A 26989-nucleotide genomic window follows, 5' to 3' on the forward strand; every position below is an offset into this window, starting at 1 on the left:
TGCGTGTACGTACACGATCGCTGAAAGCCTAATGGGTACTTGCACAAAACTTCACGCGGCGAATGACTGTCGAAAGGTACGGCCGCGGCAAACGATACACCGCAATGCTATTCACCCATAAGACACATTCCAGCGTAACGCGACACCATGAGGAGTCGACTTTCAGTGAGAAATTAGGTCCGCATTCAAAAATTAACTTCGGGGACATATGATTAAACAGGTTTAAAATTATCCTCACTAAATTTCCTTTCTGATGGAATATTAATTTTAAGAACTTTCGCTTTGAATATGATTAATATAACGCGCTGCATTTCGTAACGCGACACCATCGCTGAAATGCACTTTTTTGCAATTGGCAATGCAAGTGCGTTTTTTAGCTCTGGAATAAGGTTTGGAATCTCGGTTTATTCCAAGCATTTCTCGTATACATTAATGCTGTCCAATGAGCAGCTCGAAGTAGCTCGAAGTTGTTCCTGTCACGCTCATGCCCGTTTGTTGACAAAAAAGAACGAGCAGGACGGGAACAACTTCGAGCTACTTCGAGCTGCTCATTGGACAGCACTATTAATAGCTGGGTGCTGCGGATAGAGTCACTTTTCCGCGCTCAAGCGAGTAGAGGGATATTTTGAAATAACTTCCATAAACAAAATTATTTTGCAGTTACTTGGCTGTCAAACATTTCCCGCTCTTCGAATTTCTCTTTCCACGCTGCATGAGGGCAGGTCGGTGGCACGACGCCATGTTTTTGTAGCCAACATCTCAATGTAAAATTCATGATAGTATTTGTTTTGTTTACAAACATCACATTTGATTCTCATTAGGATACAGAACCGTCAGTGGGATACAGTCGCGTAATGTTGGCTGCAAAACAAACCTATTGTGTGAGATAGGGATGCCACCCGGCTGCATGAGGGCGCACAAATGCGCTAGACTCTACATGACTTTACGATTGTTTACGTACTTTCATGCTCCAATCAGCTGCTGAATCTCGTGAAATTTCGTAACGAGTGCTTTTTAGTTGCATTCCTACTAATTTTCCACTCGAAATATAATGTGAGAATATTTGTTTCAAAGATGACAAAACTCAAACAGTTTAGTCAAAAGTTTATTTTTATTTTTTCCCCAAATAATAACAATACTTCTCAATATCAGATCAGAAACGAACATAACCACAATCTTCAATGTTTGGCTCCGGCACAATAGAAATTTTTGGCTTCAGTTTGACAACCAAATCGATTCTATCCGCACCACCCAGATTAATAGTAGCGGGCTTGGTAGTCATATGGCTACTGCTTCTGCCTCATACGCAGGAGGTCGTGGGTTAAATCCCAGGTCCGTTCCATTCTCCTACTTTGTATCTTTCTCTTTATTCCTCATGTTCTAGCAATCGCTAGAACTGGAAATGGACTTCCATACCGTTTCCATTACTATTCCTATACCTCCAACTTGAGTATTCTATCAGTAATCTGCTAGAATTGGAAATGAACTATAGAGCTCGTTTCCTACATCCAATTAGAAATTCCATCAGTTACCTTCTCCTATCTATCATTGGCAGCTCGTTAACCAAGACGGACCCCTGCCTCGCCAACCTAACCCATAAATTCCAACAAATTCCGCATGAACTCGTGGCAAGTGCAGAGGTATATTCGGCTTGCAGTGGGCGAGTGATTGCATCATCATTTCCTCCCCCTTCCCTACATTGACTTGCATTCTGACGTGGCAGGCGCCAGTATGACCTAACAAATGAGATCACCAGTACTTGTACATTGAAGATGTGTGCTAGTCCCAAGCAAACATCTGTTGGTTCCCTGTGCAAGAACAGCTGATCTGGTCATAATGGAGTAGCAACTACGAGCAGTCAATCAAGCTCAAGCTCAAGCTCAAGCATTTCTCGTATACATTAATAGAAATGAGGCTGTGAATTCAAATTACGGATAAAAACGGATATTATATGAAAAATTGCTGGATTGATTTAAAACCCGCCGCGTTACGCTGATCAACAAACAGTGTTCTGCAAATGGTGTCGCGTTACGCGAACGTGTTTATCGTTGATGAAGTACATAATTTCAGTCGATCTCGATGCGGCATGTTGCATTTAACGTGGAATATTATCACATTATCTATCGTTGAATTTAGTTCGAGTTAGTAGTCTGGATCTTGAGTTTCGGCTATTAAGGTTTTTGGGACTATCCGGCCCGAATTCGGTACTGAACCAAAACCATTCACGTCACATAGCCAGTCTTCAAAACAAAATCAATGCTAATGGGTTCACTGATTTTTATATAAGTCACACCCAGGTATAATCAGGATCGGCTTTTCAATACGCGGTCAGATGATCGATCCCCCTAGAAGTGAGTTGTATTTTTACATTGAAAAGTTCTATGTTGCTTTTTTTCTTCGTTCACCATTTTGAAAGGTGATGATGACCCAAGCAAATCAGAAATGATGAAGATGCACCTTTCTGTCGTTTTTTACTCAACGTTTCTACTGGAACCACTGGTCTGCTTTCAACTTTTTATTTATACCCTTTCAAAGACATTGGTGTATGTTTAATGCCTCAACAAATATTCATTACAAGAGAGTGCACTACTTGCGTGCATTTTAAATCTTTACGCTCTAGAGTCAATACTTTAAGTAAAATGAGAATTGCCGATACCTCCCATTTAAATTACACGGTATATCTCGTGAGACGTGTCGGGTTCGACAATTATCGAGTCATTCAAAACGCATAATTGGCACAATTGTTGTATATTCAAGTTCAAAGTGAAATTCATTCGACTGTCTAATATAATATGTTTTTATTAAGGGCATTCCTCAACACGTAAAAAAAAGTAATTATTTTATTCATTTTATTGTATTTATGGCCTTCATTATGTATACCAACATACATTTCATTCCACTGCATATAATCTTCATAACTTATTTGCGTTCAATGTATTTAGCGTGTCCATGTATTATATTTCGCTTTGCTATGGAAAGTATAAGTTTTGCCTAATGGTAAAAATGTATAAGGCTAAACTTATACTTTCGATTAGGATCGGGATTGAGAAAAAAAGCAGCATGGCGCTGGAGCAGCTCGGAGATCCGGTATTTTTTTCAATAGATTGCAGTGATTCAACGAAGTCAACGTTTTTTATATCGGTCTGCAGTGAATGGTTACTCACCACGGAACGGGTCGAAAATCTTGGATCGATCGGCCCGCCTACAGTTAAGGTAACATAAAAATTTATATTCGTTTTTCAATTATATATGAATATTTTGATACCTTATAGCGAAAAATGGCGATGCACAGCATAAACTGCTCGAGAGAAAAACAGGTACGTAACATAATGAATGAATTTATTTCTATGAAAACAATCCCAAGTAACCGTAAGCATTAAAATAAGCAGTACGTGCAACTATAACGCTATGACAGGGCTAACAAACTTTCTACTGGCTCTATAATAGCCCTATATAGCCAAAAAGGCGAAATAAAGTGCTAATGGTTACCTGGGATATTTTCATGCTCCAGTGATTTAAAGATCCCGAGCTGCAGCTGCAGATCATGATCCGGTCATAGTTAGCACCCGCGAAAAAAAGATGTAATGCCCCAACAAAAACCCGCTAGCATAATGATATGCGTCTACCTGCATTAAAGCCTGCATCTTGTTTTTATGAATGATTTAGGATGAAGTGTGTAGTGAAATTTAAATAAAGGAAATATGTTTATTATACAAATAGAAAGCCTAAAAATTAGAGTGACCTGAAAATGAAAGAAAACGGGATAATTATCTGTCATAAAATTAATTTGAGAACCAAATAATGTTGTTTTTGTTTTCCAAATGACGATCATAAATTTAACTCATACAGGTTATTTATCGACGCTAATCATGCATATGCACATTTGAAATTAAATGTATAAGTTTCATGTTATGATTATCTTATGCAGTGTCGTATAGTATCTATTCCAATTGGGTATTGCGCATAAATCCCAAAATTTTATTCCCACCTTTGGGTTTCCGCACCGAGCACTCAGCGCAAGACTCGGCGACAAGGGGAAAGTTATAAAGTTGGTAACCCTGATTTTTGACAATTAATGTCGATTGTTTGTGTGAGTGCACCGATGTCAAAAAATAGAGCTTTTAGTTGAATGTTTCATTGTCAAATGCAAGTTTTGACAGTATTATTCATGTATAAGTGAAAAACATGTATAAAAGGTCTATCGGGGAAGCAGTCGCTGGAGACAAATGTCATTGTCTTCATCGACGAAACGAAAAGTTTTAATGCAAACAGCAATATATGTTTCATTACGAAATCGCAATGGCAAAAATGTATGTGTTTTGCCGAATACATTCGTTATGAAGATTTTTTTTCGTGAAGGAATCCAAAATTAAATGCACTCGCGTTTACAAGGGCACCCCACTCAACAATATTGTAAGCAACGCACAACTGCCATGTCAGTGAAATGGTACCCGCATTGAAAAATGTCTAAAAGCGAACAGGAATCTACCTCATTGAGACACAAACCACCCTAGTCAAGTTTCAAAGTAAGTTTGGACACAAACCAAATGTATATGGCATTTCGATTTTTGCGAGTGTGTTTGTTTGTTTACCTCTATACATTCGCACTATGAACCAGTTGAACCGTTGAACCGGTGCAGCTGTCAAGTTAATTTTCCTCGCGCTTTTTATTGTCGCCATCTTTTTTTACTGTTATACATATTTACCATTTTGAATCGGAAGAGGTTTCTAATATTTTTGAAACTCCCGGAATGAAAAAGAAAATTGCGGAAATTTGACCAGTGGATTCTGCTGGATTGTTTCGGTGAGGCGGCGGTAGTAGTGGGAGTGATTTCGGCGGGAATCCATCCGAAGTGCTGAACGTCAGACATGCCAACAAAACATGAAGCAGCCAATTCATCTCCTACCGACGAAAAACGTTATCTTCCGACCTTTCGTGCTAATCCAAGTTTAAAATAAAACCATACACTACCATGAATCCCAATGATCAGGTCCAGTTTTCTGCCAGTTCGATTTGTGACGATCGTCGGATGTCTGGGCATCAGCGAGGAAGGTGCGATTCCCCTCGAAGAGGAAGTCCATGGAAGTGCATTACTGAGTTGCGATGGGATGAGTTCTGCCAAAGCAAGAATAATGTTTCAGCTCGGATGCCAGGTATGAACAATTCTTACTTGTTTTCTTTTTTGTTTATCATTAGTGTTCAACAGGAATCAGCTAATTATAATCATTTTTCACTCCAGAAGCTGCAAAAGCAACAGGATCAGTTCTTCGAACTATAGCAGGAACATCAATGGACCAGCTCCAGTTCGTCATCCACCAACGGGAAACAGTCTTCATTGTACTGTGGGGTGTACCATAAGTGTAAGTGTCAAAACATAGTGTTCTTAAAAGATTTTTTTACGCCAATTACGAAGTTCCTTTTAAAATTCAGAAGGGGTTTCTCCCGGAATCCAGTAGTGATTCCTGCTGGAATCCAGTTGAAACTGTTGGTGTAACTGGAGTTCCGGTTTAGGAAGACCTCGGGCTAGTATATTTTGTTAGTCAATGTAGGGCTACGTAAGACATTGCATGTACGCGTAACAGAAAATTTCTTTTCAAAAAGCAAAACAAATTATGGGGATTCGTAGATTTAACTTTTCGTATTTATTTGTAGTTCCAGAAAACCCGGAAGTGGATAAACCCAAAACGGTGGTAAAGCTGCTGAGCCGAGAAACCGAAAAGAACCGACCATTGCGTGCCCGTGCAAATCTATGGCAGAAGAACCGGTTCGACGGTATTTCTTGTGCTTTCGTTGCGTAGGTGTTGTAATTAATCTTTTGCTTCGTTTGTATTAGGTACTTTTCGACGACAAAGCTCTGCCGAGCCATGATAGACGGACACTTCGTTTTGACAGAATGTCTCTTTCGGAAACGAGTAAACAGAGCAATCACAAACCCTCCTTTTCCGTGCACCAACCGTGCCCACTAGGAATCGCAATTCGTTTGGTTGGCCTGATTTCTTCGGGGATAACGATCGATCACCATGCTCACAAAGCAGTCGGATCTGCGGCCACTCGATCCCAGCAGATCCACGTATATTTCTCGGAATAGCCTTGTCCTTAAAGCGGACAATTCATAAAATATTTATGTATTATAAATTACGAATATAAACCATAAAAATATGTGTATTTAAATTTCAGAAAGTTCTTTTTTAGATTACAATGTAAACAAACCGAAAATAACAAAAAAAAAAAAGAATAAGAACAGAGAAAAGAAAAAGAAGAAGCAATATGGTACCCACATCTAGAAGAAGTCTAGAAGCGAGTCTAGAAGACCCGTGGTATTCGAGTCTAGAAGATATCGAGGTAATATCTAAGAGACCACACCTGTCATATCCCTATCGGTTCAAACGATCTACTCGTCTAAAATTTGAGGTAGACACCGGTTTAAACGGTTGTTGCATTTGAGGCGGATTTGAGGTCTGACAGGTTCTAGAAATCTACCATAAATATCTAGGAGACTAATTTTTTTGTCTCAGAGATATCACGGGAGATTTCTAGAAGACCTTTCCGAGCGGGCGTGTTCAGGACAGAGTGGCCAGATTATATTTTGATAAATCGGTAGCTTGACTGTAGAAAAATCGGTAGTTATCGGTAGGCCGGAAAAAGTACTAAATCATATGAAAATGTATACATATTTAAAAGGGCATTTAGCCTCATGTTGAAAAATTGCATATAACCTTTTTCAAAATATGTAAACCTCACGAATGATAAGTTCATCCTTGAGAGCCATAGTTTATTGTTTATATGCACTTTCCTTATCAGAAATAAAATCAGTGTCGATTAAGTTTAGATAAATATAAAATTTCCTAAAACTCTTCTAGTTTGAATCTGAACCTAAATTAAATTACAAAGTTCGTGGTTTACCCAGCAGTGTTCTTTTTATGTATAAGATCTATTTCAATATAATTATTACCTATGTTGCTGTTCAGAAAAATTCCACATTTGTAAAGTGGATTGGTTGACAATCAGACCAATCCCCTTTACATATGAGGAACTTTTTTGAACACCAGCATTTGCAATCAAATAAATCTTCCGATTCATTTGAAGTTCAAATCCGCAGAAGATAGAACTAAGCGGTATGACAACTTCAAGTACTTCAAGTATCTCAATTGATATAAAATGAATTTAAAATGGTTGAAATGCATATTTCTCAGATTCAAAATCAATATGTATCACAAAACAGCCTAGATGACTGCTGATTTACTCGAAGCTTTTAAAAAGTTTATGATGATATGGAAATGCTATTATCATCTCCCAAACTTGGACGTACATGTTCATGATAGAATTAAAAAAATATTGGCGAACTTCAGACCGTTATTCAAATCTAGCCGCATAACATTGTTAGCTTATTTTATTTTATGTTATGTTATTTTATGAAATTCGTTGCTCACGAAAGGATGCAATTGGAACCACTGTAGAATATAGATAGTGGAATATATAGATGAGCGAAGATAAATCCTCTGTCTCCAAACGAACTGTCAAACGTGTCTCCAAACGAGCATGACGTCACGATTTCAATGGAAACGTTAAGGGCCATGACGTCATATGCGCGTGTGCACGGGCAAAAAAATCGACTCAGCCATGCTTTCGCTCATCTATAGATTCTACTATCTATACTGTAGAATAAACAGTGAAATCTCTTCTCCTTAATTCAAGAATAGTTGTATCATCACATTTGGATTTGGTTGAGAAATACCACACTCGTTTGTACGCTGCAAAGAAAAATCTTCTAACAGAAAACCCAATATTTCTAAAAAAAAAACTCGGAAAGCAAGTAGATTAAGATTTGGAGAGAGCCTAAATTGCAACTTCCTTAGCTCCAAAAAATTCCAATTCTTTAAGTTAGTGGAAAGTTTCGTAGAAAAATGCTCGTGACATCAATGTTGGTTAGTATAGATAGTAGAATTTATAGATGAGCGAAAGCATGGCTGAGTCGATTTTTTGACCTTGCACGCGCGCATATGACGTCACAGCTCTTAACGTTTCCATTGAAATCGTGACGTCATGCTCGTTTGGAGACACGTTTGACAGTTCGTTTGGAGACAGAGGATTTATCTTCGCTCATCTATATATTCCACTATCTATATTAGTTACTGAGCAAACCTGCTAAAGATATTTCAAAGTAATAGATGCGGATGATCCTCAAGTCTTCTTTATCAAAGTGCAGTAATGTAATTCGCAAGTGACAAGATTATTGAACACTTTGGTCCTATCTGGTCCAGACCTTACTTATGTGGATATGGATTTAATGCAAAATGTTATCTTAACAGATAAGACAAAATTAAGGTATATGCGACATACTGCAGATTCAACTGTTCTGATATTAAATTACCTGGGAATTAGCTAAAATCATTTAAATCGTTTATGAGAAAGATTACTATGTTGACCGTGCTTTTGTTTGGCGGATTGAAAATCGGTAGTTCTCGGTAGGAATTTTGAAAAATCTGTAGTTTTCGATCTTTCGTCTGTGAATCGGTAGGTGAGTCAAAAATCGGTAGGACTACCGAGAAATCGGTAGGTCTGGCCACCCTGGTTCAGGAGCAAATTTTTCGTTACGTATACTCTTATGAGTACCTGATGATGTTGAGTGCGAAGTTGTGCGAGATATGTGTAAAAAAGCCTCCCAATTTATTCAAACAAAAAATAATTGAGCCCTAGTTTCACGGGGGTTATTTATGGACGACCCCTATGAGTTCTATGAAACAACCAAATTTGCAATTTCAATTTTTCGTAACATTTCTTATATACGAGCTCATTTTTTAGTATGAACAGTTACCAAATGACACACCCCGTTACACCCCCTATTTTGTTACGCTATTCATGTAAAAACCCTAACCTACAAAATAGAAATTTTTTGTTCCATTTTATGATCCATTGTGATACTGTAAACCGAAAGCCGTATATCCCTCATTCCAGAAACACACTGAATTCGCGTAACGCGACACCATATTTTTGTACCTAGTGTAACTACATAAATAATGATCCGATTTTTGATCTTAATATATGAAAAGAAAGCTTTTGACGAGTACTAAGAGAAAACAAAATATTACTTTTCCAATGTGTGTACTTTTTGTAAAGTATCAATAATAAGACTATTTTCGTAACGCGACACCATTTCAATGTCACTGTTTTAAAAGTATAAATATTTCATAAAAACAAAAATGTTCGAAACAATACAATTGGTACAAAAAAATGTCATTATCAACTCTACTTTATCATGTATTCATTGATACATTTGAAGCCAAATAGGTGCGATGGAGCACATTTGTAAAAAAAATGATAACGAAGTCTTTTTCTCATGCTAAAAGTCTACTACTTTGATTGGCTGTTAAACTATGTTCCCAAACCAATTTTCACTGGAAAAATGTTTTTTCTTATAATTAGATATATATGTTTTCGTGTCCTATTGATACTGGACCTTAATTTTCAGTTTGAAATGTTGGTCCTTTGGCGTAGAAGTGCGTGGAATGTGTCAGCTAGTGTACACACTAAATTTTTGTTTCTCGAGCTCGGCAAAATCGGGCACCGCTGTAGCTCAGTAAATTTCAGAACTGAACTTCGGAAGAAAATTTTACTGATAACTGATTTTCGGCAAAATATTTACTGTATCTCGGCAAATGAAACGTCACTTTTTCTGAGATTTCGGCAAAAATCGTGTTTGCTGAAACTCGGCGGTGCCCACCTCGGGAAAATTAACAAAAAATGCTGAGATCTCGGCGAAAATTTTTAAGTGTGTAACTCATATTAACATTGGTGAGTTGCATTGAGACATCTCAATGCAATCAGCTCATGCGCTGTTTGCCATGGCAAACCTTTGCAAACAACAGCGCAGGTGCGTAAAACAGCTTGGGCGGGAAAATTTCATTCAGTAATATCGTCGCCTAAGTAACGCCAGCTATGCATTCCTAGCGCATGAGATGAGTCTCATGAGACGTACATTGAGACACGCTCACTCAGTTGTTCAATGCGCGCACTTCCTTCTCTCGTCGCACTGAATCGGTGCTACGTGAGCTTCTGTAGCTCATGGCACACTGTCTCATCCATGTAAGTATACACGAGAATTAAGAGACTCTGCTTTCAGCCCGGAAAAGTTGCGGTGTCCCAGATATAACGAAATAAACTATCCAATAGCCGAGTGTCACGGGGTCAGATTTGAGCATCTCGGCTGATCTGCGTTTGATCCCTGGGGCTTTGTTCGATTTCATGTTTTGGATGGCCGTTTGAATCTCTAGCAGTGCCGGAGCTTCGATATTGACGCGTGTTATACGTCGGATCCTAGGCAGATCATGCTGAGGTGGTGGTGGCCTGACTGGAACTTGGAAAAGTTGTTCGAAGTGCTCGAACCAGCTTTTCAGCTAATCAGTTGGGTCGATCAGTAGCTGACCAGTCACGTCTTCCACAAGCATCGTGGCATTAATCTTCGCCCCGCTTAAGCGTCGTGATGCAGCTGCAGCTCAGTTCGATAAGCTGAAATGATATCTATGGGTGTATATACCTATGTATGCTTGAAAAAAAGCTCACTCTTTTTTGGCACTTACCTTCAATCCAAAAAAAGTTTCACCATTATCGCTACTTGGATTATTCAGGGCTTTCAAAATTAAATTAATTAGCAAGATAAATCCTTATTAAACATTGATATCGAGATGCAATAGTACATGAATGCATCATATCATCAAAGTTGAAGAAACATTTGCCTATCGTATAGATCGCGAATTATCTGATCGAAATCACTAGGTATGAAAACCACAGTGATTTAGTTTAAAGTTCCAAAAACATCGTGTGCAACAAATAGTTTCCAGTTTCTACTCATTCTACATAATGCGACGAAAAGCCAAGGATAAATAATCGCATTATATCATCCTTTAGAAGACTTGAAACTGCTCACAGGCATTATACATATTATAATACAAAGGTATGCCTTGCTTCGTGATATTACGTGGCCCAATCTCTTCCTTTTGCAGACAAGCAAAGGGCCTCTGGAGACAAACTCCAGTTCTTGAGCAGCTACACTTGGGTATATCAATGAGAGTCTGTGCCGAGAGAATCAAAATTTATATCCCAGATAAATTTGAATAATTTCATCTCGATATGTAAGTATGAGCGGATATGATGTACAGCAACGGAAGGGCAACATCAGCATCTAGCCTTTGTGGCTAGTCCTGGCACTAGTACGCTTCGGACTTCTAAGATAAAGTGCCACTGCACTGAACTCTACTATCGTCTCGTACCAAGGATGTTACTGCTGCAGTGTTATGATGGCATCGACTGTGAAATGCGTCCAAAAATGCACTTTGATAGTCAGATTTCTTTCTTCCCATAGCTACAAAGTGCGCTCTGCTGGTACCGTTCCATATGCTGGAATTTTTAAATGAACCGGAATCAGCGTCACATGGAAAGCACTTAACGAAATTACTCATCAGAACTGGATCCTATTTAATATTGTGTCTATTTAGAACGAATGCTTAAATTTAATTTATGTAATATATATCACTGCAAATAATTTTCACGTAGCATTTACCTGAAAAGACACGTAGATTTTTTCCACCTTATTTTTCAGGTGAATTCTACGTGAATCCAAAGCAAAACATCAGTTTATTGGACGCAGGTGGAATGTACCTGAATTTTACGTAGCTTTTACCAATATTTCCGTGACAGCAAAATTAACTTCACGTAACATTTACCTGATCTGCATTTAAACTTCACTGGATTTTTTTCGAGAATCTAAAGAAATCAATTGAAATTCATTTAATTAATTTCTAGCTATTTTATCCAGATTACATAGTTCTGTATTGAAACGCCAATTAATAATATAAAATGGGTATATTTCTTTGCGCATATCGTTTCACTGTATAAGTTCCAATCTCTATATATATAATCAGCAATGTCCACTCAAATGTTGTTGTCATACTTATCCGATACCTTAAAAAGCAGGAACAAAATAGATGATATACCAATGTGTGATTTTGAATGCGGCATACTTACGTTAAACCTCCATCAGAATGTGCCAAGTATAAAATATTCTTCTAATTTTGCGATCGACCAGCAGCGGTTTTGGGGAAAAAAATCATTTGATGGTTAAACTCGAAGTTTACATCTAGTTTTCTTATTTTGGCTGTAATTAATTATAACAATTTAGAATATTTCAATTTTATAATTATTAAAAACGCTAAAGAAGATGCGCTATTTTAAACTTCAACTTTGTTCAACAACTAATATTCCTGATTCCGCCATCACGAATATTAGAAAACATTGAAATTTTCTTACCAATCGCCAGTAAAATTTACTAAAAATTCACGTAACTTTCACTTGACGTTCCGGTGTAATTTAACTTCCTATCGGTGAATTGTATCCCAAAAAAATCTGCACGTTGTTTCCACCTGAAAAAGTACGTAGATTTTTTCCACCTGAAATTCACGTAACTTTTACCTGATTTTTTGATAGAATTATCATTCTACGTGAAAATCAGGTAAGTTCTACCTGAGTTTTGGATAGAATTCACCGGACACGTAAGCTTCACCTGAATTTTCTGAAGCATTTGCTGCTATGTGTGCATGTAAAATGTACCTGAAAATTCAGGTGGAAACAACGTTTAGATTATTTGGAGTTTACGTTTATCACGTAATTCGTATCGTAGTTTCCGAAAGTCTACCTGAACTTTCAGGTGGAATGTACGTGCATAATCGGTTGCGTGTAGGGGAACTATTCCATTTTCCATCTCACTAAACATATATTCATCTCATCGCAAAACAAAGAAATACAGCACCAATCTCGTCGCTTCTTTGTGCTAACAAGCGTGCTCACTGATGAAAAAATCACAAAAATATGAGCAAACAAAATTTCTTTTCATTGCTTTGTTTTTGATGAGATGGAAATAGGAGCTATGGGATGACGTGTCGAGCCGTTCCCCTACAATTTTAAACTTTTGGACTGGTTGGTGGATTGAATTAAACCGTCGCGACGGTCGCGACAGTGTCAGCATAGGCATAGTAACTGAAATTCAGGAAGGAAAGTAGAACTGGGGCAGAAACGCAAACAGCGCTGGATTGAAAAAGGACTTCGAAGTAGGCACAGAGCCCATGGTGGTATAGAAGAAACGCACACATGATATAAATAAAACAATACATGGAAATTGCAACGGAATAACTTCCAGGGTTTTCGCAAGTTTAGGCGTTCTCTATGAAATGAGTGTATTTATTTATTTATTTTTAACCTAACAAATGGAAGAGGGAAAAACCCCTTTGAGTGAATTCTTAATGAATTACTTCTCAAAGAGTCACAAAACCTCTTCATCTTTCAAATAACTATTACAATAACAAACTATTACTATTATTATTACCTCAGCTATTACTAACTATTACTTTACTTCGGGGGCAGCAGGGACTATGTCCAAGGGCTTGACGACCCCTCCCCAGGTCATCTGCGAGTTGTCGTGCCTGCCTAGTGGGCCCTGTTAAACCTCTATAAAAAGCTGCATGTATTTGCAAGTAGGCTCCGTCAAAGCATCCGTGTGCCGCTCAAAGCGCACAAGACCAAGTCCTGGTGTTAGGTGGGACGCTAAACAGCCCTGGCACGACGGCCCTCCGACGAGACAGGAGGTTTGCGCAGGACCAATAAGCCTCCTTTAAAAACAACCATTTCGAACGACATAGAAGATAATACGCCTAGATACAATCGGCAACGAGAACGACCTAGGCGACGAATTGGAAGCTTGGAACATGGAACTGCAAGTCGCTAGGGTTCGCAGGTTGCGACAGGATTATCTACGATGAAATACATACATACATGCAGGAAATTTGCTGGACAGGACAGAAAGTGTGGAAAAGCGGGCATCGAGCGGTTACCTTCTACCAAAGCTGTGGCACCACCAACGAGCTGGGAACCGGCTTCATAGTGCTGAAAAGAAAAAAAGATGCGCCAACGCGTGATTGGGTGGCAGCCAATCAACGCAAGGATGTGCAAGCTGAGGATAAAAGGCCGTTTCTTCAACTATAGCATCATCAACGTGCACTGCCCACACGAAGGGAGACCCGACGACGAGAAAGACGCGTTCTATGCACAGCTGGAGCAGACATACGATGGAATTAAATGGGATTGTACAAACTCGTCTTACGACAAGTGAAGACATTCCACTAAAAAGCTCAAAATAATTTTCTTAACAAAATGACACGGCTGGTCAAAGCGACGATGGATCTGGTGACGTGCGCAGTTCAAGTTTCTGGGGCATTCTCAAGTCCCTTCGAAACGCACAGAGGGTTACGGCAAGGTGATGGTCTTTCGTGTCTGCTATTCAACATCGCTTTGGAAGCGGTAATACGAAGAGCAGGGATTAACACGAGTGGTACAATTTTCAATAAGTCCGTCCAGCTTTTTGGCTTTTTGAAGATGGAGGAAGCCAACATCAGACTGAAGAGGGAAGCTAAGCAGATCGGACTAGTCATCAACACGTCGAAGACGAAGTACATGATAGGAAGAGGTTCAAGAGAGGTCAATGTAAGCCAACCACCTCGAGTTTGCATCGGTGGTTACGAAATCGAGGTGGTAGAAGAATTTGTGTACTTGGGCTCACTGGTGACTGCCGAAAATGATACCAGCAGAGAAATTCGGAGACGCATAGAGGCTGGAAATCGTACGACTTTGGACTCCGCAAAACGCTTCGATCGAATAGATTTCGCCGCCGTACCAAACTGACTATCTACAAAACGCTCATTAGACCGGTAGTCCTCTACGGACACGAGACAATGCTCGTGGAGGACCAACGCGCACTTGGAGTTTTCGAAAGGAAAGTGCTGCGTACCATCCGTTGGGGGTGCAGATGGCGGCCGGTACGTGGAGGAGGCGAATGAACCACGAGTTGCATGAGCTGCTGGGAAAACCATTCATCGTTCACACCGCGAAAATCGGACGACTGCGGTGGGCTGGGCACGTAGCCAGAATGTCGGACAGTAAACCGGTGAAAATGGTTCTCAACAACGATCCAACGGGCATAAGAAGGCGAGGTACTACTACTACTACTACTACTACTACTACTACTACTACTACTACTACTACTACTACTACTACTACTACTACTACTACTACTACTACTACTACTACTACTACTACTACTACTACTACTACTACTACTACTACTACTACTACTACTACTACTACTACTACTACTACTACTACTACTACTACTACTACTACTACTACTACTACTACTACTACTACTACTACTACTACTACTACTACTACTACTACTACTACTACTACTACTACTACTACTACTACTACTACTACTACTACTACTACTACTACTACTACTACTACTACTACTACTACTACTACTACTACTACTACTACTACTACTACTACTACTACTACTACTACTACTACTACTACTACTACTACTACTACTACTACTACTACTAAATTCCTTCTTAAAATTTAGTCTCTGGGGGGGGGGGGGGTTATGTCCAAAACCACCTCCGTGGCAAACCACTGAATGGCACTAATATACGATAATCTGCGGATAGTATGGTGTTTTTGATTTAAATTTCATCTAATGTAACTGTTTTATCGAAAAAATAGGCCAGTTTCATGATTAAATATCTACCTTATAGGCACATTTTGGCAGCTAGATTTGCGTTATCCTGAAAGCTTATTTTATATAGATGAAGCCAGTGGCTAAAGCTCAGTTGGGTCTGATGAGGCTCACTGATTTCTGTTCCAATTTTTATATTAGTTTTCGATGAATATTTCTCTTTCTCAACATATATCCATTCCATCGACCTTATTGTGGATCTATTTATTATTTCTATTAGTAGGGTGAGCGTACCGGTTGCGGATAATCCAGTGCCCAATTTGGCCAACTTTTTAAAAACATTGTTTTCAAACAAAATCGATGAGTTTCAGAAGTGAATTTGGCGAAATAATCAGTATATCTTTATGAGAGCTAAAAGGTCCCCAATATTTCTAAAAATTGTCTAATAAATGGCGATATAGCCGAAAAACGGTACAGTATCCGTATAATGATTGATTAAACTACTTGCATCTTAACGTTAATCGATAATGTTTAAATTTATTTATTTATTTCGTCAACCGACGTAGACTAGTACAAATACACATACATGCCTTTACAAAGTATACGTAAAGGCTATAGGATCACTCCAAAACCGAACTTTTGATAGAAGACTCGGAGACCCATAGTGTTATATACCAATCGACTCAGTTCAACGAATTGAGGTGATGTCTGTATGTGTGTGTGTGTGTGTGTACAAAAATGTGAGACACACTTTTTGGTACTTAGCATTATCCGAGTTGCTCGCAACAAGTTGCAGTCGGCGCGGATTGCGGTCTAGTTGTTTCCTATTGAAAATTGGCCGATCGGTCATTGCGTTCCAAAGTAATTGGAAATACATTGTTTTTCTGCCAAGGGTCCCCCCTTGGGAAAAAAAAATTCAAAAACGAAAAAAAATTTTTTTTTTTTCAAAGTTCGCAGCAATGCATTCAAATGACCGCAAATACATATGAATTGATGGAAAAAGTAAAATCTATCCCCCTAAAGTGCTATTTCGAACTCTCTTATGTGTTTTTCTTATTATTTTAATGCGCGAGAAAGGCACCACCAACGCTAGGTGGATTGATCTGGGTTTTTTTTCTTTCGTTATGCTATAGTAGATTATAAAATACATTGAAAAACATTCAGAAATATTTTTTTGCTAAAGTTGGTTGTAACTATGAATTTAAATTGTTGAATTTCTTATGTTTGTTTTTTGAAAAATATTGTTTAATGTGGAAATAAATGCTTGATAAACAATTAAAGCAAATTAAATTGACACAATTATTATAAATAAAATTAAATATTATATTCTTATCATGTTTAAGCACATATTTCTCTCTTCCATATATTCAGGGAAAAATAATGTTATTTGTGAGTGGGAGCTCTTGAAATTTTACCTTTTTTGTTAAGTCTTAGTATAAACTGGGTCTAATATTGAAATACAATAAATTTTTTAGAAGCACACTTTAAAAATTGGAACAAAAATCAATGAGCCTCATCAGACCCAACTGAGCTTTAGCCACTGGCTTCATTTATATAAAATAAGCTTTCAGAATAACGCAAATCTAGCTGCCAAAATGTGCCTATAAGAAATCATTGAAATGGCCTATTTTTTCGATAAAACTGTTCCATTTGATAGAAATTTAAATCAAAAACACCACACTATCTGCAGATTATCGTATATTAGTGCCATTCAATGTTTTGTGATACAAAATGGGTCAATATGTTGTATATTTAGTTTACAAATATTGAAAATCGATTTTTACATTAGTTCTGGATTGCAATACCGAAAAACAAAGATTTAACCCTTCAAAATAGGAGGAAACATATAGTATCTTCAGCAAAGTTTCTCGAAAACACAATATTCTAGAACACTGTCAAAAAATCAAACAAAAAAAGAATGGAGAAAAAAAAATTTGCTCGGGTATCGCAATAAAACCTAAAAGTGAATTTTACGCTCTTAATGTTGTCGGGCAACTTTATGAACAAACCATGGATCTAAATCTGTATTAAACATCTCAAAGTGATTTTGACCGTCTTTTTTCAGAGTTGTTCCATTGTGCAGTGGCAGCCAAGTGAAATTTTATCAAGATTCTTAATTGGTTTTGTTGCAGTTTGTGATTGGGAAGGCAGATTATAAACAATCGATCGATAGATCACAATTTTGTGGAAGCTAAGGTTAAACCTAGACGAATTTTTTCTAAAGTGCAAATCATAATCGCTTGGCGACAGCAGAATGTTGCCGTCGGTAGTAGAATCACGAGCGCGTGTCAGAAGAAGAAGCTGCAAATATGTATTTGCATGGATGAAAATAAAACCTGAAGCAAGTAGCAGACTATCTACTAAGGGTCTGTCTCATTTGGAGAATTAAACTTAAAAGTGACAGTTCGAAAATTAAAAAATCACCCCGTTATAAGAATGGCTGGTGCTACCCAGCAATTCCAATAGGACATCGATGGAAAATGATTCGATATCTGTCAAAAGTAATCTTGCTCTGCGAGCAGGGTTATTTGATAATTATTGAAATGTCACTTTTAAGTTTAATTTCAGTTTAATTATCCAATTGGGACAGACCCTAAAATTATAATCTTGAGGGGAAATTTCACTTGACTGCTACTGCTATCCACGTGAATAATTTTCGGTAGCGTCTTTCTCTGACGCGAGCTGGTGATTCTGCTACCGATGGAAAACAATCTGCCATCACCAAGCAATAAAGTTTTACTTTGGTCGTTAGTACATCAGACAAGAAAATTTTTATCTGAGCGCTGTTGATGTTGATGATGACGACCGCACGACCCACACCATCAGTGAGAATAAGATTTCCGGTAGGAGTTTCTTACACATATTTCTACGAAATGGCTCGCGCGTGCGGAAGAGCTGCTTTCTTGTAATCAATAAAGTTGAACCTGTAGCCACGCCCCTTTAGTGAGTGTGTGACGGGTACACAATATTTGCAGTCATACCGGACAACAAAGAGGCGGGACTAATGGACCATCTTTATTGATTATAAGAAAACTGCTTTCCCCCGCGCGCGTGGCATTTCATTTGAAATATCGCGGAGAGCGGTCCCAGCATCGATTGAGATATCGCAAATTAATCGATTACTTCGATTAATTGATTATTTGTTGTGATAATCGATTAATTTTGAATCGATTACTTGCCAACGATGAATCGATTCAATAATCGTCAAGAATCGAGAGTAATCGATTAGTTACTAATCGATTAATCGAGATTTTATGACATCTCTAAGCATCGGCGAAATTGCTGAGCAAATTTTATTCCAAATACATATGGGATGTTGGAAAAATCGGTTCTTCTCAGGGCCTCCATTCTATACAAAGGAAGATTGAGGCAAAGCGTTTTTAACCGCTTGGAGACGCCATAAAGTTGGCTGGCGTCCGTAGCAGAATCACGAGCGCGCGTCGGAGGGAGATGCTACAAATATGTATTCGCATGGATGGCTTTAGTGGCAGTCAAGTTTAATTCTTTCAAGATTCTTATTTGGTTTTGTTATTCCAGCCAATGGCGTGGGTCGTGTGGTCGTTAGTGATTCGAAATATGCATTATTGGGAATTAATCGATTCTTCTCAGCGCCATGGCCATGGTGCACCATTTTAAACAGAGGAAGATTGAGGCGAGACGAATTTGTTCAAAGTACGACGTCGTAGCAGAATTACGTTACCGTTCGTAGCAGAATAACGAGCGCATATTGTCGAGAGCTGCTGCAAATATGTATTCTTGCACTGGCACTAGATTCTTCATTTCATCAAACTGTTTTACGTAGTTGACGTCGGGCGGTCGGGCGTACATAACCCTTATGATTTTTTTGGAAATTGTCTCAACTTTCCTGGGCATAAAAGTATCTTCGTGTTAGCCTCATGATACACGAATGCAAAAATGGTAACTTGGATTAGAAACCTCGTGGTTAATAACTGTGGAGGCGGCAATGTCCCAGTGGGGGATGTAATGCCAAAAAGAAGAAGAAGAAGTGTATAAATAGGAGTAAATATCGCAATACTTTGTGTAAAATAATTAAGTTAATGTAAAATAATTAAGTCACTTACCAAGGCAACTTGGATTACCTTCTCATGTATCCAACTATCCCTTTTCTGTGACGCACACGAAGATGCAGAGGATTTTTCAAGCTCTTGAAACAATGAGTGTCGAAATAATTTTCTTCCCCTTATCCTAAATTGATTGTTTCCCCTTATCCTAGATTGATTGGTTACGTCCTCGCCGGCATCCTTATTGGTATTGAATTAATGAAACTTCATAGCATGTACATTGAGAATAGATCTCTGATCCCAAGAAGTGAAGAATTGGTGAGATGTGCATATTTGTTGTTTCTCGGCCAATCACGACTAGCAACTACGAAGTGTACAGTTAATCAAAATATGGGAGATAACTTGTTTGCAGGGTTCGGATTTCTCACTCACTCACGCGACAACTGATCACTCCACCATGCATTTTATACTATCGACAGACATATGATTTCCGCACAATGATTTTCGTATCACGCTATACGCGTACAGATACAAGATGACATACATCTTTTCTTTCCACCGTTGTATCTATTTGACAGCTTGCTTTGAAACTGATTTTACCGCTTTCCAAAACTATATTTTTCATCAAAATGTATAGAAATCATAAACTGTTACTATATTTTTTATGAGTGTTACACAATATTTACCCCAATTTTTTTTAATAAATTGTGAATTTGCGTCAGCAGTTCATTCATCGATATGAAAACGTCATAGTTTTCCAATTCTTCGTATAGGTATTTTAGCAGAAATATGCGAGTTCTTGCAAATATTCCGCAGGACGATTATTTCTGCGGACGTTGATCACTCTATTCTATGGTTTGGGGTGATTTTAGTGCAAACGGCACTGATCGTTTAATTCATTTGGACATTTTGAAGGATAAAGCCAGCACCGTCCAATTTGGTCATAGATACAATTTTGAATTTGTCCAAAACAACGGTACAAAACATTCTTCCCATCTAAAAAAGTAGACGCTGACTAATGGCAAATCAAAAATCCCGCATCCTTCCCAATCCATAGACCTCATTCTGATTAAAACCCATGGAATCCTTGCACAAAATGTACGAAATCACACGATACAGAACTCAAACCATTGAATATCATGCAAAAGTGACGGTAGATCTTCCCGGTAACAACCCAAGCACTGACAAAATCAATAGGAAGACATCTTCAGAGCATAATTGTAGTAAATAATGGGCTTAATACGAATAATTATTTTGGGAATGTTGTGAAAAATATCATCCGGAATTGCAGAAAAACCAATTTTTACTCAATCAGCTTGCAAATGTTTGTTTTTATTTCATATGTCAAATGGCGTATTTGACGTTTCAAATAACAAATTATGTTCTGTTTCGTACAATACAACGGTCGAATGGCAGGGTACGGAAATCATCGTGCTATCGTGACACCAGCGTGATTCTGGGTGACAGACATATGATTTTATGCTATACAGTGATATTGGTAACATATATGTGTCACAAGTATTATCCGGATAAATTACAGTGCGATAAACTCCGGCACAAGCGATGGTGCGAAAAATTGTTATCCTTCTTCCCATGTTTCGCAAAAATCAAATGCTGCTTACTTTGCCTCCCCAAGCTGATTGAATCTGACGATGCGCCACGATAAGCAGAAGGTTCAATACAGCAGTTTTTCTCCTCGCTTTCAATCAATTCATGTGGTGGCGTGGTTATAGTGGGCGCCTAAACATTTTAAAAATTGTTTTGGGTTCGAATCCCGTTGCAGTCCTAAATTTTTGTAAATATGCTTGTAAAATTTATCTGGAGAGGCAACGAGCAGGAAAATTTGTGGATTAAAATTAAATTATCCGGCGAGCCGGCGTACGAATTTATCACCCGCCATTCTATCCGGATAAAAATGTTGCGTGAGAATACTTCCTCACAGGGCAACATGAAAAATCACGCTCCGCTTAATGGATTAATCGCAGGTTTTTATTCATATGAGTGAGAATTCCAAAGCCTGCTTGTTTGTCTTCATACTTTATCAATAATTCAAATTCCTATATGTTGAAAACTGATATCACTGTTAATTAAGTTTTCAAATCCTAGGGGGGGCTAATTTTTTTTTCTAGGGATGGCTAAGCCTTCAACCCTTTCCTTCTAATGGTAGCTCCATCAAATTTTAAACCTTGTTCAACTTTCATCGTTTTGTTTCAACACTAAAATGCGATATTTGGCACATGTTTATGGTTTCATCAGACTGCTAATATAATCAATTATGTGTAAAAATTGTGAAACTAAACTATTGAAAACAAACAATTACCTATTGATTAACAATCAGTTTGCAGTTTTGCAAACGCGGACACAGTTTTGAAATTCGTAAACGAATAACTTCCAAATGTTCGAAATTAAGTCTTCAACACCTCCAACTAAAATTAATGAGCAACATTATTTAAACCGTTTAGCGGAACACTCCTCGTTGTCAGAGCGGAGTCTCAAAATAGTAGAAAAACCAAGACCAAACAGCAAGTAGAGTGTAAAGCCAACTGCATCCTCCTACTTACATGTGACTGGCAGAATCTCAAAGTGATTCGTAGAAAGAAACACAAAGGTAACCAGCATTGCATTATTTGTATGCAACATGCCTTGCTATGCTTCACTATAAGATATAATGGCAACGCTGTGCCAGGTGAACAGCAGATTCCATGGAAAGAGAACCCCAAGACAAAGCATGAAAAGTTAATGATGCAGAATTTAAGACATTTTTCTTTTCTCTACAATATCCCTCAACGAGCAGGCAACCGTCAGCACACGGTACAGGGAGCAATGGAAGCTCATCCGCTTTTCTCACTTCATTATTCTAAATCAGCTGTCTACACGCGGCGGTTCGGGCGAAGGTATTCCTTGTCCTCCTCACAACAGCTCGAATTGGTGGCTGATGGCGTGTAGTGCAGTGAAATTTATGGGTTTCCGTCTAAGATAGCCGTTCGTACCTCACCGATCCTCACTAATATAGCCTTGTTTGTTAAACTGGTTACTGGAGTGCTGGAAAGTCGTAAAAAGCTCAAAAGCTTGGTCCTTGTTGGAGAAGTTTTTCTATACGGAGTGTGATAATTTTCAATAGACTGCAGGAAGTGAAATGACGTCGTAAAATTTAAAAGAGAATACATTTTCGACTTCTTGGTTATCTTCAGATGTCTATTGATAGAAATAGTATAATTATCTCTGAAGAAAATTGAATATTCGAGACTAGATGACAATCCAGGTGAGAAGAACATCTAACGTAGACGATTTGAAAGCAAATTAGTTTTCACGAACAAATTTTGAGCTCATTAAATGGATTTTTTGCGGCATGTTTGAAAACGCTTTCCTTACATAGGGGATGTATTGTATTTGCATTATATAACATTTACGTTTACAAATCCTCGCCGAATAAATTTTCTCTTCGTTTAACAAATATATTTCGCGCACCAGAGTTTCGGCATCATCCCTGTCAATTTGAACTCTGGGATCATCGGTCCTGTCGACTGACGCCATCGTTGCGTTGTCGCAACGTGATTTGAATCCATGCATAAGCTTATATTCTGCTTTCCCGGTTTTTCTTCCATTCATTTGGCAGGAAATTTTCATCTCTGCATCAAAATTACACGTAACGTTACGCCTTCAGGTAAGTTGTTGAGGATAAACGTCTGCATCGATAAGACAGTAAAATGTAGTAGCACAATTTGGAATAGCGTGTTGAAGATATTGAAAGAACGCATCTAAGAAATGCTTTCATTGTACCACAAAAAAATGCGAGCAAGCCAATTAAAACTAAACATAACGTGAAGTTGCCATTTTAGGGCCGTTGTCCACGACGCGGTTTTTTAAGTTGCAAGGTACTTGTACGCGTATACGTGTGCACGACTACGCTTGATGCTGGATACATTGCGTAAAAGTGACGTGAAATAACTTTAAAAAACGCTACGTGGGCATCCACCCTTAGAGGGATGCATCCGGATGTGGCGAATCGCGTAGAAGCCTACCGGAAGTACCTGTCGGTTCCCTATACAATTATTCGTTGGGCCAACAAAACCATATCCAACAATCTTATTTTATTTGCACAAAGTTCCTCTTCCATAAAAATAAAAGATAGGTAACTTCATGGACTAACAAAGAGTAAATTTCAATAACCGCATCTGGCAGCGAGCCACTCAGTATATGTAGTGCAATAAAAAAGCGAACACTGACCCAATCTCGCTCGTCTAGTTTTAAACTTTTCTTATAAATTAGTTCAATTCCCTTCAGGCTACGCAGTACGCTTCCTTTATAACAATGCACCGACCACCCATCCATCCCAAACGATGTAAAAAGTGTACGATCGTTAAAGTCTTGAAAGTCTTCTTTTTTCCATGAAAAACAGTTAGCGGGAAAAATCTTCGCCCAGGAAGGGAAAAAAGTGATTCCGAATATGTCTGGTAGGGCAAAAAGTCACGCAAAGAACAATTTTGCATCACTCAGCCCGCCTGCCGGATCCGGGGCAACAGTTAGTGGCAGCTCGTAGCTCTTCGTAGTTGGTACGCCGAGAATGCGTCTGGCTGGGTATGTGAATGTGACTAAGAGAACTGGCGACGTCGAACAATATGTTTAATTGATTAGATTAAAAGTTTTGTGCCAGATTTAAAGCGTACTTAACGTAATCTATTTCAACTTTCGCTCATGATGCTTCAATTTGGGGGGAATTGGGTGACAAACGATACTATTCTTAAGTACTTGATCCATATGGATTCAGCAGAACTGACTTATTTTTGTTTTGTTTTTCAAATCGTTTCTTGTAGATTTAAACCCCGGAAACTGTAGGAGCAGAGAGCTCGTAGGCAGTAGTGTGATAACCGAAATGCCATCGAAGTATGTAATACAAAGCAAATGTAGAAAGTTTATTCACCCCTGCTAGTGAATACTTAACAAACACACTAGGACCAGGGTTTTGGCTCGAACCTTAGCCTATTACTGCGATTGAGCATATTAAATCATTTTATTGTTGTTCATCTACATGCAATCAGGCGACTTGTTTACTTTTGGTTATTACGCCAAGTAGTTCAAAACAACGATAATTATCCACAATCGCTTTTTTAAGCCACCGATCGGATGTCCAGCGAAAGGGAGAAAATTTGGGCAAATTTTCCCAATATGAGATCTTTAGAAGGATGCTTTTTTCAGCCCACTTGGGACAAGTCTAGAGTGCTTTGAGAATAGGTTGTATGTGCAAAATAGAGTCTTTTTTCGAGAAGGACGATCAACGACGGACCAGATGTTTACTCTGCAACATATCCGTGATAAATTCCGACAATATAACTGGCGGACTCATCATCTGTCTCAGTAAAACGGAATTATCAGTGGCATATAATGCTAGTACATGGCTTTCCGGCAAAACTTATCATGCTGATTCGTGCGACGCTAGCCTAGCTGTGTGCAGTCGAGGAGAGCGCGTGCAGCCAACTGGAAACTGGCGGCCCAAAAAACAAGCCTCCTGGGATAAGACATTACATTCGGTTTTGCTACGGTCAACACGGAATGTACGATCATCATGAATACAGGTAGGTAGGTGATATATCTCGCTTAACTTTTCAAAAGGTCCTAAGTAACATTTTTTTCATGAATTAATTTGAATAGCGCAATCAACAGAACAACATGAAAGCTTTTGATTGCAGTATTCAAATTAATTCATGAAAAAAATGTTACTTAGGTCCTTTTGAAAAGTTAAGCGAGATTTCCTTCCCGAAAACTCTTCAGCTGGCAGCTCTTTGGGAACAGCGCACGGTCCCTGTAGGGCGCATTGTCTCGTCAAAATATTAGTTTCAACATCAAAATGTGAATAATTTCGGTATTTCATACCTTCCTAACTATTATTTTGATTTGTTTATTTCACTAAAACACTATTAACTTTTCCCGATAAACTATTATATCCCCGCGGCTTTCAGCATAGGGAGGTCCCACAATACCGGACACCTCCCAGTGCCAGGCGCTTTTCGCCTAATTTTGATAACTCAGGTTGTTATCCTGTTGGTCTTTTTAACGGTTAAAAAATCAAAATAGCAGAAAAAATCTAACTGTGACATCAAATCGAAAACTATTCCTGCTGTCGATTGAAGCAAATTGAAAATATAATTTTGATGTTTGTTTTCGTTAACAAAATAAGTAAATAGTTTGAAGTCATATCATACAATTTAGAAATTTTAATCACGAAAACTAGAATTTGAAGTATGATTTTTACTGTGTGATTTTGCTTTACACTATACAGTCAAACAGTAGATGCTCTATAACTCGATATCGACTCATGGAAGCAAATTATTACATGCTAAAAATATTTTCTGGGTTACTGTGATGGTCCATCCAAAGAGTTTTTCAGAGATTTTCTATTGCACATCTCGATATTTCCATAAATCGATAGTCCCTTCAATATCGACTCATGGAGATTCGACTGTAACAATTTTGAAGCCGAATCATTTACTGTTTATTTTTTCTTCGTTATGGTAATGTGAGTGTGAAATCAACACAAGAGCCATTGTTTGACCATGGGCACATGACATATAGGCATCTTTGCCGTGGAATGTGGTCCTTCCATGATTTTGAAACGCTAGCGAACCTAGCGGTGGAAGTCAAGCTTTACTGATCAACGCGCTATGGATATACGGGAGTGCAATTCGTTGATTCTTGATACATTGCAGTTTGTTTTATAATGCCTATCTGTTTGTGCCATAGATAAGAGAAGATCCGTTTATTATATTTTTCAATGATGATTCAAAATTTCAATACATATAGATAGCAGGCGTGTTTAAAGATTCGCTAGACAGCTCTCAAATCAAGTCAGTTATTGACCTTATCTTAGTTCGATCAAACCTACAGTGCCCATGATCGCATTTTTGTAATACTCGCATTTTTGTTCATTTTGTAAAAAGCCTGCGAATCGTTCAGAAAGCTCAATTTACTGCATCTAATCCAACAACAGAAAAATAGGCCATACTATCTTGCCTATCTGTGGTAAGCTAGAAATTATTGAGTTTGTTGACAAACGTTTTACAAAATCAACCAAAATGCAAATGTTACAAATATGCTATCATGGGCAGTAACAAAGAAGCACCATAATCTCCAGAAGAACGTCAAATCTCTACAATGGCGCTTTCGTCGGTACAATAAATTAATCAAGTTCACTCTCTAATGAACAAATACTAGGCCACAAAGAAAGGTAATTCTTTATTGGTATGAGCGCAATGGTTTCTGATGCCCAATTTGTAACAGATAACCAAAACGGATATTCTCTTAAAAACTACAGGGTGGTCAGTAAATGATCCATCTGAATCTCTGGAACCTTTAGAAAAGTGGAGAATTCGTCGAATTCATGTCACAATCTTCTCTCCATTTTTTGCC

General features: G+C 38.3%; 1 long non-coding RNA gene across 1 annotated transcript; it reads left to right on the forward strand.

The window, feature by feature from the left end:
* The first annotated feature begins 4449 nt into the window (after positions 1 to 4449).
* On the forward strand, positions 4450 to 6150 carry LOC134216720 (uncharacterized). Its single transcript, XR_009980797.1, has 4 exons — positions 4450 to 5154; positions 5241 to 5361; positions 5654 to 5773; positions 5835 to 6150. It is a non-coding gene; the product is annotated as an uncharacterized LOC134216720 (long non-coding RNA).
* The last annotated feature ends 20839 nt before the right edge of the window (positions 6151 to 26989 follow it).

The sequence above is a fragment of the Armigeres subalbatus genome, chromosome 2 (assembly GCF_024139115.2).
Source record: "Armigeres subalbatus isolate Guangzhou_Male chromosome 2, GZ_Asu_2, whole genome shotgun sequence".
NCBI classification, from domain to species: domain Eukaryota; kingdom Metazoa; phylum Arthropoda; class Insecta; order Diptera; family Culicidae; genus Armigeres; species Armigeres subalbatus.